This window comes from Alligator mississippiensis, chromosome 6, assembly GCF_030867095.1.
Source record: "Alligator mississippiensis isolate rAllMis1 chromosome 6, rAllMis1, whole genome shotgun sequence".
In the NCBI taxonomy this organism is placed as follows: domain Eukaryota; kingdom Metazoa; phylum Chordata; order Crocodylia; family Alligatoridae; genus Alligator; species Alligator mississippiensis.
This window is the reverse complement of record NC_081829.1, coordinates 8399350-8412354: the sequence shown is the minus strand read 5'-3', so window position 1 is coordinate 8412354 and position 13005 is coordinate 8399350.

The window sequence follows — 13005 nt, the reverse complement described above, 5'->3', positions numbered from 1 at the left end:
ATAGTCTGGTACACACCTGTGTAAAACCATTTGCCCTGACAAATGCAGATGTTTTCAACAAAGTAGTTATGAAACTCCAATCATGTACAGACTGCAGGTCAATGAACTGAATGCAAATCTTTCCTCATATCCATAGCACATCAAGCTGAATATAGATCATTCACATAAACCTGTCAGCCTTGCTTATTAAGTTTTTATATATCATTTCCTGTATTTGAACTCAGTATGCAAAAGATATTGTTGTATGCAGTCTACTGAATAGAAATAGGTAACAATAATTAATACTAATGTTGGGGCCATGCCTTATATTGTGGGATTACCTGGGAAGAACATGGCTAACGTGTACTGTGTCCACATACGGGGTTCAATAATGTATTTCAATAGGGAAGTACATCAAGAGCTGTAATAAAAATGAGAATATTGGAGTTTGCAAGCCAGAGAATAAACCTAATTATGTAGGTTTATAAACCTAATTATGTGGGTTATTCTCACCTGCAGAAAAAACATTTATTAATATAATAGCAAAGAACCAAAACAGCTTTAACTAGGGATAAAAAAAATTATGATGGAAAGAATCCCCAATCTTTCTGCCCAGTACACATACGTTCATGTAACACAGGGGTGTTTCTTTGGATGGTTAAGAGGCTTAAGAAGTTGGACTAGGCAAAAAGGACACACAGAAAAAAAGCTCCCTTAATGACCTCTTGTTGAAGTGATCTGCAAATCATATATGCATTCAGTCCCTTAAGGAATGGACACACCTACACAGAGTGGTTCAAATGCAGTTTAAACCTGAAGCAGAGAGACATACAAGCCTGTTAAATAGATTCAAAGCTTCCTGGAACAGTTCAAAAGTGTACCTGGAAATCAAATTCTATTTTGAACTGATTCAAAATAGTGAATCAGTTCAGTATTATGTGTAGACACCATGTGTTGCATGACATGAGTCTGGTTGGTCTTCCAAACATCGCACATTACATCACTCCTCACCCCCCTTGCAACTGGCTGCTCTGGTATGCAGGTAGACCTCTACTGTCCTCTTTATTTTCCTTTTTATCAACGAGCTCCCTTGCACTGCTCATTCAGTAAAGGCTCTCTTCCTAGCAACAACCTCTGTCCTTGCTCAGTTGCAGCCCTTCCTCATGTCCCTCCAGCCCCCTGAATCCACAAAGCACAGATCTGAGAACTCCCTATCCTGGCCAGCCCAAATCAGGCCAGTATGTTGCAGACTTCAACCAGTAGGTTACTGGAGTTTATTGAACTCATGTTTAGGACAGAAGGGCAAGCAGAAAAGTGAAAATGCCCTTAGCCACAAGTCACTCTGAGACCCCCTAGCATGAGCGCAAGCTCTCTCTCCCAACTTGCCTACTTTTATGCTTGCTAGGCTGGGTGGTCGATCCTACAACTGAGAGCTTGTTTCCAATCCGCAGTATTTTGGAAGGGCTCCATGAGAGCCTCATAGTTAGCTTCCCCCTGGCCAGCTTCCAGTGGGAGGATCTCGTCTATATGTTGACTTTATGGAAATGGGAGACTCCTCCCTAGCTTGCTCCTACAGGTGAGAGCAAGCGAAACGGGAGAATCCGAACCCCAAGCCTCCGGGTTTGGGCCTGCAGTTTGGATGCCTGCCAAAGGGTTTGGAAGTATCTGAAGCCCCAGGCTGGGGTGGAAGATACTTGCCGGTAGCAGGGCCACATCTGGTTCTTAGATGATTCAAACAGATTTGGACCTGATCTGGCTAATTTGACATGAAACATTTTCCTTAAAAAAAATCATAAAAATGTTTGGAATGGCTTAGTCGTTATATGTGTCCGCACCCTGTCCCACAACAATTGTGAACCAGTCAGTGACATTTGGGAATGTTTCAGTTGTTTGTGTCTGCACCTATTAGATTCAATGGGATTCAGCATTATTTTACTTATTTTTCTCAACCCACTTTTTCCTTAATCCATTTCTCCCACTTCATTTTTAACTACAAATGTAGTGGCTTTGGTTTTCTCTGCATTGGAAACACCTGACTCAGAGAAGTTCAAGCCCTGATTTCTGCCCATTGGAATCACTGAAATTCCTGTGCAAGCACTTTTATCACTGAGCATTTGATTGACTGGTGCCTTTGGGGGTGGCTGGGTAGTGAGGTATGAAAACATAATTTTGGAACAGAAATCATCCCTAAGGCTTTGCTGTAGCTTGGCTTGCCACATTGAACATATACTCTTACCTCACAAAAATGCTTCCTGGTTTCAACTACTTGATGGCTCTGCAACTATTCTTATTCTTAGTTTGGGAACGGCTTTCTTTTTCAAAGGGACTCTTTTGTATCTGCATAGTCATGCCATTTCAACCATCACTGAAAAATCATATTAATCAAAGTGATCTTTGTAGACCACACTACTTCTACTTGGCTTCCCTTCCTTTTTGTGAGATTCAGTTCACCCTGCTCTCATATTTTACATTTCGGAAGAGAAGTGGTGGAAAGGATTTGCCATTACTTTGACAATCCACACAGACAGGGAGCACATAATACACCATCCTGACCGGATTTTTGTGTTTTCTGAACTTCCTTGTAGGAGAGCTGAGCCCAGCAATCTCTTTCCTTCTCCAGTCTGCCATTCCTGCAAGGCCTTCTCTGCATTCACAAGGCTACATGTCTCTTAACTTTCCTTTCTTTTCTTTTTTTTAAGGAAAAATGTTTGTGTTCCAAGCCAAATCAATTCCAAATCTGTGAGTCATTCAAATCTGTGAGTCATCCATATGTGGCCCTACCATGGGCAAACATCCTCCACCCCCACCTGGGGGTTCAGATGCTTCCAAATCCTTTGGCGGGCATCCTACATGCAGGCCCAACCCTGGAGACATGGGGTTTGGATGCCCCTGAGTTTTGCTTGCCCTCAGCTGTATGGAAGCAAGCTAGGGAGGAGTCTCCCTTTTCCATAAGATGGATGTATAGCCAAGATCTTCCTACTGGAAGAGAAATTGGGAGACTATGCCTTACCTCGGTCAAGTTACTACCCCTACCAAGAAAGTGGTTTTCCCCTGCAAGTAGGAAAACCTCCTTAGTGGTCATGGTGTTTCCCCTGTCTCTTAACTTTACTTCTTCCAGTACCAACCAGCAACCAGTTTACATGATCTATTGGTGCTACAATGCCCAGTTGTTCCAATAGCCATCTATCACTCCACTTAGGATAGGAAGTTTTGGGGGACCAAAGGTGGGGGTTTGCATGGGTTTGTTGTCTCTCCTTTCAGACAGCACTCTGGGTTGTTAATTTGGACTCCTTGTCTGCCACTCTCCTCCAGCATAGAAGCCATGGAAGAGGGGAAATCTGTAACTACAGAGGCAAATTAACTTGCAGCAGAGGGTTGGAGGAATAGGAAAGAACTAAGGCTAAAGAGGAGAGAGCAATGGTAAGCCTACACTTGGAGCACCTGACTGGTGCAGTAATGCTAGCATACTGTACTGGCAAAGCTATGCTATGTGAGCATCCCCCCAGGCAGAAAAGATGTATCAGTAAAAGTGCAGTTTGGCCAGTGGGGGTGTGTATTTCCCATGGGACAAATAGCAGTGGCACATATTTGTGCTGTTGCTATTTGTCCCCAGGCACACCCCTGCAGTGCACATGTGTGGCAAAGTGACCCAGGTGGGGTAGGGAAGACTGCTTTGCCTGGGGTGCTGGGAGTCCTGGGACATCATTGATGCTGAGCCAGCCGCTTGGAGCTTGGCCAGCAGCCAGAGTGTGGCTTTGGCCAGCCAGGCTCCCTGTCTGGTGGCAACGCTTTTTTAAGTGGCTTTTTCTTTTTACACTGGGATCTCCTGGTGTCAAAAAAACCCCATCGCACTGCAAATTAGCAGCATGGCAAATGGGTGCACATGCACCATGTTCAGTTTGTAGTGCCTCAAACTGCTTTGAAGTGCTGAAAACTGCATGTGCGCACTCATTGGGATCCACCCTGTAAGTGTGTCTACACTAGGGACTTTCACTGGCTCAGTTCTTTCAGTACAGAATCCCACCCCTTGAACAGTACAGATAAGACAGCAGGAATCTACAGTACAGAGTAGGCCTGACTTATCAGTTGTTCATTAGAAATGATTTGCCACCATAGCTGTCCAGGAAACACTGCTAGCATACATGAAGTGTATGCTGGTAGAAGTGTGCTTTGGTAGCATACTTTATGTCATTCCTTGAGCAAAAAATGTTACCCTGGTAAAGCACTTTTAAGACAGTATGAATCAGTGATTTTCAGTCAGGGTGATGTGACACTCTGGTGTGCCTTGAGATCCTTTCAGGGGTGCTGTGGTGTGACACCGTGTGATGTTAGTTAGCACTGTTAGGTTTGCAAACATGGTTCACAAGATTAACCTAGAAATTTCAAATAGAAATCCATAGGCATGGTCTTTCTGAGTTCTTTGGAACAGAAAAACTGTTCTATTATTTTTCTGTAGTATAAAAAAGAGTGAAAACGAATAAGGATGCCTGTACACGAGCACGAAGGCTGCTGTGACACACTAATTACAGTGTATCAGAGCAGACTTGATTAATCTGGATTACTGCACTCCAGCAGCCTCCTGCATCTCACCTACCAGTGACCCTGCACTTCAAAGTAGTGGTGGGGGTGCTTTAGTTAAAGCTTGTCAAATAAGCTTTAGTTCAAGCGCCCCCGCTATCATTTTGAAGTGCGGGGATGCTGATACATGAGGCTTTGTGGTGCTTTAGTTAGAGCAGCTCTTGGAGTCACTCTCAATTAAAGTGCTGCCCCCAACCCCTGGAGCATGTGTAGAAGTGCTCTAAGAGCTAGCATTTTCCAAGGGGTGCCTCGAGTCTCTCCAGGGGTGCCTTGCATCTAAAAAGGTTGAGAACCATTGATATAAATGTTTCTGCATTCATACTTTCTCCAGGGTAGAATGCCAATAAAAATCATACCCCAACTGCTGTTACTACACTGATGCAAGTTTCTAGGGTAGAGGATAGGAGGGTGATTGCTTAAAGGGAGATGCCAAGGCAGGAACAGTTTTGAGATGGAATCAGAGGCCTGCAGTATGCTGGTGTGGAGTATCCCCCTAGCAAGCTCCACAGTGTTGGGGCTTCTGGCCTTTGGGAGCCTGCAGAAAGAGAGGATGGTGTTTAGGGCCTTCACGGTAGTAGCAGGAAGGGGGCTAAGAACCAGGGCTCTCTCCCTAGGCAGGAGCATTTGGAATCCAGCAGCTATATTTTAAACTCTGCAGGCATTTAGACATATACCTTTTCGTTGCACGACGCATCTGAGATCCGGTGGTTTGGAGCCTGCTCTGCACACGAGCTGACACGCACTGCGCTGCATGGTGTGTAGTTATATAAGTGCTGAAATGCACGTCGGCGCACAGAAAATGGCGGCAGCGCGCTTTTAAACGAAAACACCTTCAATGTGTTTTAGGTCAAAAGCGCATCGCCACCATTTTTTCAGTGCTGACACGTATTTCACTATTTATACAAATGCACGCACCCCGTGCTGCAGTGCAAGCCTACTTGTCCTTTATCCTGAGGTCCCTTGCAGCTCTTTCAGAGTAGCAGCAGGGGCCGTTCTAGAGTAGACAAGGTTTCTGCAGCATTTTTTACCATGTCATATAGACCAGCTTTGAGCTGTTACTTTATTTGACTTTGTGCTTTAAAATATTGGCAGCTTTCTAGAGCTTTGCCCATTCGCGTATTCTCATGGGTGGGTCTACCACTATTAGCAGAGGTAGGGAGTATTTCAGAAAAGATTCCAGTGTAAATGCAACCTTTGTTCCTCAGCAGCCTGGAAAGGACAGCGGGGAATTCAACATGGGAGCAGTCTGGGTTTGTTTTTTCTCTTCTACACAGCTACCATTGCTTTGTCTCCTAACACTCCCAGCACAGGGCACAGTTGAGAGGGGTGGAGGAAGCAGGCAGACTGTGGGAACAGCAGGAGTTCAGATTACTGTGCAGTGATTTGCATTTCCATGGCACTAGTGATGTCACTGGCCTACACTAAGCAAGGTCTCCCGAGGCTTTGAAGACAAAGGGGAATGAGAGGTACAGAAAGAACAAGAAAAGACAGAAGTTTATACAAGAAATGCACAGAGCAGACTTGGTCACCTCCACTCTAACATGGAAGTGATATCGGGGACTTTTTTTCCCCCTCTTGCAGTTCACCTCCAAATTCCCCACTCATGCGCGAAAATCCCAGACTTGCAGGGCCGGATTTGTTGCTGATGTAACATACCCTTCCCCCACCTTCAGTCGATTAATGAAGGAGCAGCCGTTGCAAAAGAGAAAAAGCAGCTGCCTTGCTCTGCCTTCCAAAGAGATGCCAGGAAGTGTCTGATGGTGGGTGGGATGAAAGGAGGAAGCTGAACTCAAAAGAGAATATTCAAGCTCAACCCCCACCCCGCACAGATGCCCTTCTGTATTTCAGTCCGTTAGGTCTTTCAGTAGCAGTGTCTTTCTGCATGCAAACAGGACCAGGATGGGGGAGATCCGCTTCTAACTCCGATAGATTTGATATGCATGTGCTATCCAAAGCACTCCAAAAATTGGAGGATGAAAGCACGTGAATAACTAGGAAAGGAAAATAATCATGGTTTCATCAAATCTTCATAATGTCACTTGGTTTGGAAATGATCAGGTGTAAATTATTAGATGAATTGCTTTATGAATGACCACTAATGACTGAATTTTGAATCAGAATTTAAATTCAGTAAAACTCACTCTTACGAAATCTGAAACCGATAGATGTTCTTTCTCTGATCTGTAATGCAAAAGGAAGTAGCTGGGGTTTTTTTTTAAATATGTAAAAATTCAGCTTTTGCAACCCAGCCGTGGCAGTGTTCAGTCTCCAAAAGTGAAACGGACTGTAAGTGACTTCATTCATTTTCCTTTGCACAACATAAGTTACAGGCAAAAATGAAACAAAACCCAGAAACAAGTGATGAGCATCCTGAATGATGGCTATCACATTGTCAATAACATTACTAAAAGTATATATATTGGTTTAGTGAATAAGATTTCTAAACTGACCAACCTGGATGTCCAAAGATAGGCACGTTTTCCATGTTTAAAACACGTGCGGATTGTCTGCACCAATGGTTCTCAGCTTCTCTGACCCATGTTTCTGCAAACGGTCAATAAACCATTCATGACTTATCTCTTCTTTGCAGTTTATTTTTCACATAAAAATTCAGGTCTTGTCTACTCTGAATCTATGGCAGGGGTGGCAGAATCATTTGAAGGACAGAACCAGATGTGTTGTTTAACTATGATCCGTGACAGCATATAAGCAAATGCTGATCCACAGCATGCCTCCCTGATATCCGAGGATCATTAACCGAGAACGACAAGAGAACACAACCTGCATATAGTAACTAAACTTCTATTTTGTATTCAGAACCTTACTGCTACATTCAAGCCTTGTCTTCATTGTTAGTACTGTATTATACCAGCAAACCCTCCCAGTGAAGATGCAGCTGCACACTTCCTTAGCAAATGTAGCCTTTATCAATTCAAACCAAATCAAATCAATAGGTAAAATAGACCCTAGATGGGGTGGAGTTTTAAAGCTTTGGGGTGTCTTTTAAGCAGTCTGTTGTTTCTTGTTTTGGGGGTTGCTTGCCTTTTGTTGTGGGCTGCCCTAAGCCTTTCTGGATGGGGCAGAATATAAATCTAAATACTAGTACTAAATGGTCTGGGCCCTACGTACCGAAGGGACCATCTCCTTCCACATGTTTCACCTTGATCCCAAAGGTCAGTTGAGAGCAATCTCCTGCATGTTTCATCTGTGCGCCAAGTCTGCCTGGTGAAAAGGTGTGGGAGGTTTTCAGTAGTAGCCTCTCTGCTCAGGATTTCCCTTTGTTGCCTGCCAGAGCCTGAGCCTGGACATCTTCAGGAAACACTGCAAAACATTTTTACTTGGGCAGGTATTTAGCAAGCAAGGCTGAGTGGGATACTTCGGAGGGAGTGTTTGTTGTAGACCTCATATATCTTATTTAATGTTTTATCTGCTTTTGTAAGTTATTGCGTCTTTTATTGTAAGGCATCTGGAGCCTTTTTGAAGCAGGGTGTCATATCAATCTAATGAATAAATAGATAAAATAAATGATGCTGGCCAAACAAATTTTTAGTTGGGATAAGTACATCTACAGTGTGGAAAATGAGAAAAATAGATCCATCACCAAGGCTTTGTTCCCTGTGTAAGTATTTAAACACTGTGATCAAGTCCCTGCTTAGCCTTCTTTTAATAAGCTTGATAGATTGAAGTCCTGAAGTCTTCACCCCTGATATATTTTCCAATACTTAACTCATTCTCATGTCTCTTCTCTTAATAGTCCTTCAGCAGTGTCCTTCATGAGCTATGTGAGATCACTGCATGCGCTCTTTTCCCCCCCCAATAAAAAACAAAAATATTTATTGCAGACTTCTGCCTTTTTTTTTATTATTGACAAATATTTGTTTTCTTCTTTATAATCTTCTAGTCTTGTTTCCCCGTGTTTCATTTTTTTAATGGAAATGTTTATATGATAATAATATTCATGTTTGAAACTGTGAAAAGGAAATGTATCCTTTATATGTGGAGTTTCCTGAAATCAGGGCAGTGTGGCAAAGAGCTTTGTATTGAGAGTGAAAGGGAAGATGAACTGTCAGATCCCATCAGTCCAAATCAACCTCTTTGGATGGGCTGACATTGGCTTAAACAGCAGTTCAGAGCTGCTGGAGCATCCTGCAGAGCTGATGTATCTGCAGCTCCTGTCTTGCTCAATAAGAATAAAGAATGGGATTATCTTTGACAGTGATCTTACACTTTTGTAACTTCTTTTTATTATCAGTGATGAGATTTGAAGTTCTGATAAAAGAAATGGGAACAGTGCTAACTACACAAGAACAATATTGTTTATATTCCTAAATCCTGGAGAATAACAATACGGTGTATGTCTTACACATGATTCCTCTCAATAGGACACAGAAATTTTACAAAGTAATCTCCAGGCGTGCAGCAGGATGAGTGTTTCTTGCAAGCTGGTGAGCACGCTTAACGCCAATTGATTTAATTGCAAGCGGTGGGACTTTGACAGGCCTACAGAATACAGGCAAGCATCACTTCGGCCACCAGTGCAATGCAGTTTTTTCTGGAGAGATTGGGGGAATACCCACAACCAGGATGAAGGAAGGACCAGTGGTTATGATGCTAGTTTAGAAAGACCCGGACTCAGTTTGCTGCTGTGTTATAGATTATCTGCTCAACCTTGGACGGGTCAAAGATTTTCTTTGTATTGCCCATCTATGATACTGGGGTAACAATACTTTCCTCCCACAATGGGTTGAGACTAGTTGTGTGAAAGATAGTGAAGTGCTCATTAAAAAAAAAAGACATTTTTTTGCAATTTCTCAGTTGATCTAATAAAAGGTATAATTTTGGAACCAAGAGTTCTAGATTTTTGCATTTCTTTTTGCCTCAGACCAACACAGCTACCACATACATCCATGAAATGCTCATAATCTCTTATAATGGACCGCTAAATTACCATAGATAAATAGTTCTACCCTTGCACCTTAGATTAGAAATGCAGGGAATAATTTTGTCTGGGTCAGAAGTTCCACTGATCCCCTTTGAGGCTCAGTGGTTCCCCCATTTCATCCAGCCTCATGGGCTAGCCCCTGCCCCTGCCCACCCTTGGTCCCATAAGCAGTCCTGGTCAAGTCAGTGATCAAGAGTGGCTATGGCACTGGGGCTGGAGGGGAGGGCACTGGGCAGGGAGGAGAAGGAGGTGGAAAAGTGGGGGAGGCAACTGGCATGGTAGAATAAAGTCTTCTGTGACCAGTTCTTTGCTTGTATGATGTCCCCATTTTGAAGCTATATTCTTGCACCTATAACACATCAATAGCCAGCTTTCTCCTGTGTAAGTCACCTTTGTGATGGTTTGAATTTTCACTGTGAGCTTGGATCTCCTTCCACTGGAATCAGTAGCCAAGCTTCCAATGACTTTGGGGGAAGCAGTATTTGGTCCAGAGAAATTAAAAGTGAAGAAGCCTCTTCCCCAAGTCACAGGGTCCAGTCCTCAACAGAACGTATAATCCAGCCACTGCAAGGCACCTGCAGCCATCTTCCCTGCAAATCTAGTATTTCCTTTACTCTTTTCCTTAGTGTCTGGGACTGGTTGTGATCTAATTGACCTCGGCAGGAATCGGAACTGACTCCATTAAATTCCAGCAGCGTAAAGCCAGAGTCAATGCAAAGGGAATGAGGCCCCCTGATCTCTGTCTTTGCTTTGTTGTCACTGCAGTCCCCTAACTGATCCTGCATAGCTTTCTTACTCATCTGAGTTAACAGTGCCCCGCAGGCATGTTTGTTATGGCATACAGGAAAAGCCACTGGAGAGCAGATTTAATCAGTCCTAAGGCAAGGAGAGAGGAGTGGAGGAGGGGAAGAACTCTGATTATCAAGTAACTCAGGGAAGTTGCTGAGAGCTTTGCAGGGAAATCTGAGCAACCTCCAGAGTAAAACTTAGCCACCCTTCCTGCTCCCATCTCTTATCCTTATGTACCAGATGTTGCCATGTGGGATTCTCCCCACCTCCACACTCATTATCTTAGTTCTTGAAAGTTATGAATTGGTATTGGAGAAACAGGGCTTGAGCCCTGGACTAATCTTCTTCGGCAATCCGTCCCAGTTGAGGATTGTCTTCCATGATTGTTTCATAGAAGATGCCTGTGTGTGACTTCTTTATTGTGGAGGAGCTGCTGCATGTCAGCTTCCACCTGGCTCTTGATGCAATGGGACCTCAATTCAATGGCAAGGAGACCAAGACAACTGGGATCTCGTGCTGCAGCTTTCATCCGCCTGCGCAGCTGTTGAGATTCTAACATCTTCCGCCTGCGCTGCCATTGAGGACTCGCAGGCCCATGGCTGGGGGCTGTGCAGGCTTATTATAGTGGCAACCTGTACTCACCATGTCACAGAGCTGTCAAAGGATCTATGTGGCTTTTCAGGAGGGAAAGCATTGCCATCTGCTGTCCCCACCACATCCTGGTGGTACTGCTGCTTGGTCTGTGACTGCTTATTCATCAGCCCTCCCCCTGCTTATTTCACAGCTAATCTTCCCTAAAGGTCATTCCACTATCCGCCACCTGCGGACATAACTTCATAGATTGTGAGGCTGGAAGAGACCTCAAAGATCATCGCGTCCAGCCCCCTGCACCAAGCAGGAAAGACAACTGGGGTCAGGTGACCCCAACGAGATGACTGTCCAGTCTCCTCTTGAAGATTTCCAGGGTAGGCAATTGTACCACCTCTGGAGGGAGCTTATTCTACCGTCTGGACACCCTAGTTGGGATCTAGTTTTTCCTAATGTTAAGCCTGAAACAGTCTTCCAGGAGTTTCTGACCATTACTCCTAGTTTTCCCCAAGGGTGCCCTGGTGAACAGTTGCTCACCGGCTACATGCTTGGTAGCAATACAGCTCTGCCCCACAGTGGTAAATATGGATAAACACTGGGTGAACTTCCCCCCCTACAGCCTTGAACTACATCACTCTTTACTTTCCCAGGCTTGCCTTACACCCTAAGCTCTGCCATAGTGCACCTCAGTCCTGACCATCCCTCCATTATAATCTGCTGAGATCAATTTTTCAAAGGTCAGCTCTCTCTGTTCATCCATTCCTGCCTCTCATGGTCTGATTTTCTAAAGATCTGTGCAGTCACAGCCCCTTTGACTTTCACAGGTTGGTGTAGAATTGCTCCTTGGTTTCCCCAGCAGCATCAAGAGTTGGGACATATGCACCAATGACAGTGGCTTATTGTCCCCCTGCCAGTTTAAGATGAAAAATCTTGAGGCAGTCATTAATTTTGATAGGGAACTTGTTGAGTTGGCTTTTGAGTTCATCCTTGATGGAAAAAAACAACTCCGTGAAGCTGGCATTCTTTTTCCTGTTTATCCTTCCAGAAGAAGGTATAGCCAGCCGTCTCCTTGTTCGTTGAGCTGCTCATATCCTGCTTGCTGGGTCTCGCTCAGTGCAACGACACCAGCATTGTGTCACCTGAGTGTCTTGAGCCACAATCGTGGTGCGGTGCTCTGGGCCTTCACTGTCAGGCTTGTCCATGATGGTCCTGATGTTCCAAGTCCTGAAGCTGATTGTTTGTCATTGATAATTTCAACTGCAGTAAGGTAATCCCACTGGATGCAGTTATTCAGTCAGGAAAAAGGTAGCCAGACTATGTTTAGGTACCTTTTCTAGATCCCTCCCTATATGGGGTGACCAGAGCAGATCCTGAAGAGGGCTGCTCAGTTGCAGTGACAGCTGCTGAATCATACTCCTGGCTCCAGGCGCTAGATGACCTTGTTGTAATTGCCGCCTTTGTGCCAGTTCATGACTAAGAGCCTCCAGACCTTACAATTCTGCTCCCGTTGTCACCAGCTGGTCTGGAGGCTCTTAGTCATGAACTGTTTCCATGGAAGACACTTGTCCATGATTTCTTTTATTGTGGAGAAAATACTGCACATCAGCCTCTATATGCTTCTTGACAGAATGGGACCTTGATCCAATGGCAAGGAGGCCCAAGACACTGGAGATCTCGTTCTGCTGCAGCCTTTGTCCACCTTTGCAGCTGTTGAGATTCTAACATCTTCCACTTGCTTGGCCACTGAGGACTTGTAGAGTACCAGTATGCTGATGATGCTGTAGTGTGTGCTTACTTGGAAACAGACCTTCAGACATCTCTACTGAGGCATACAAGAAAATGGGACTGATGCTTTAACATTCAGAAGACTAAGTCCTCTATCAACAAGCCCTTAATGAGGAGGCCCCAGCTCTAGTAATTCAGATACATGGTGAGACTCTGAAGAACGCTGAGTATTTACTGTACCTTGGAAGCCATCTCTTGCAGAAGGCTGATATCGATGGAGAAATCCAACTTCACCTCAGATGTGCGAGTTCAGTCTTCAAACACGTGCGGAAATGGGTGTTTGAAGATCATGACATCAGATCTAAAACCATGTTCATTGTTTATCAAGCAATTGTGATCCCCAC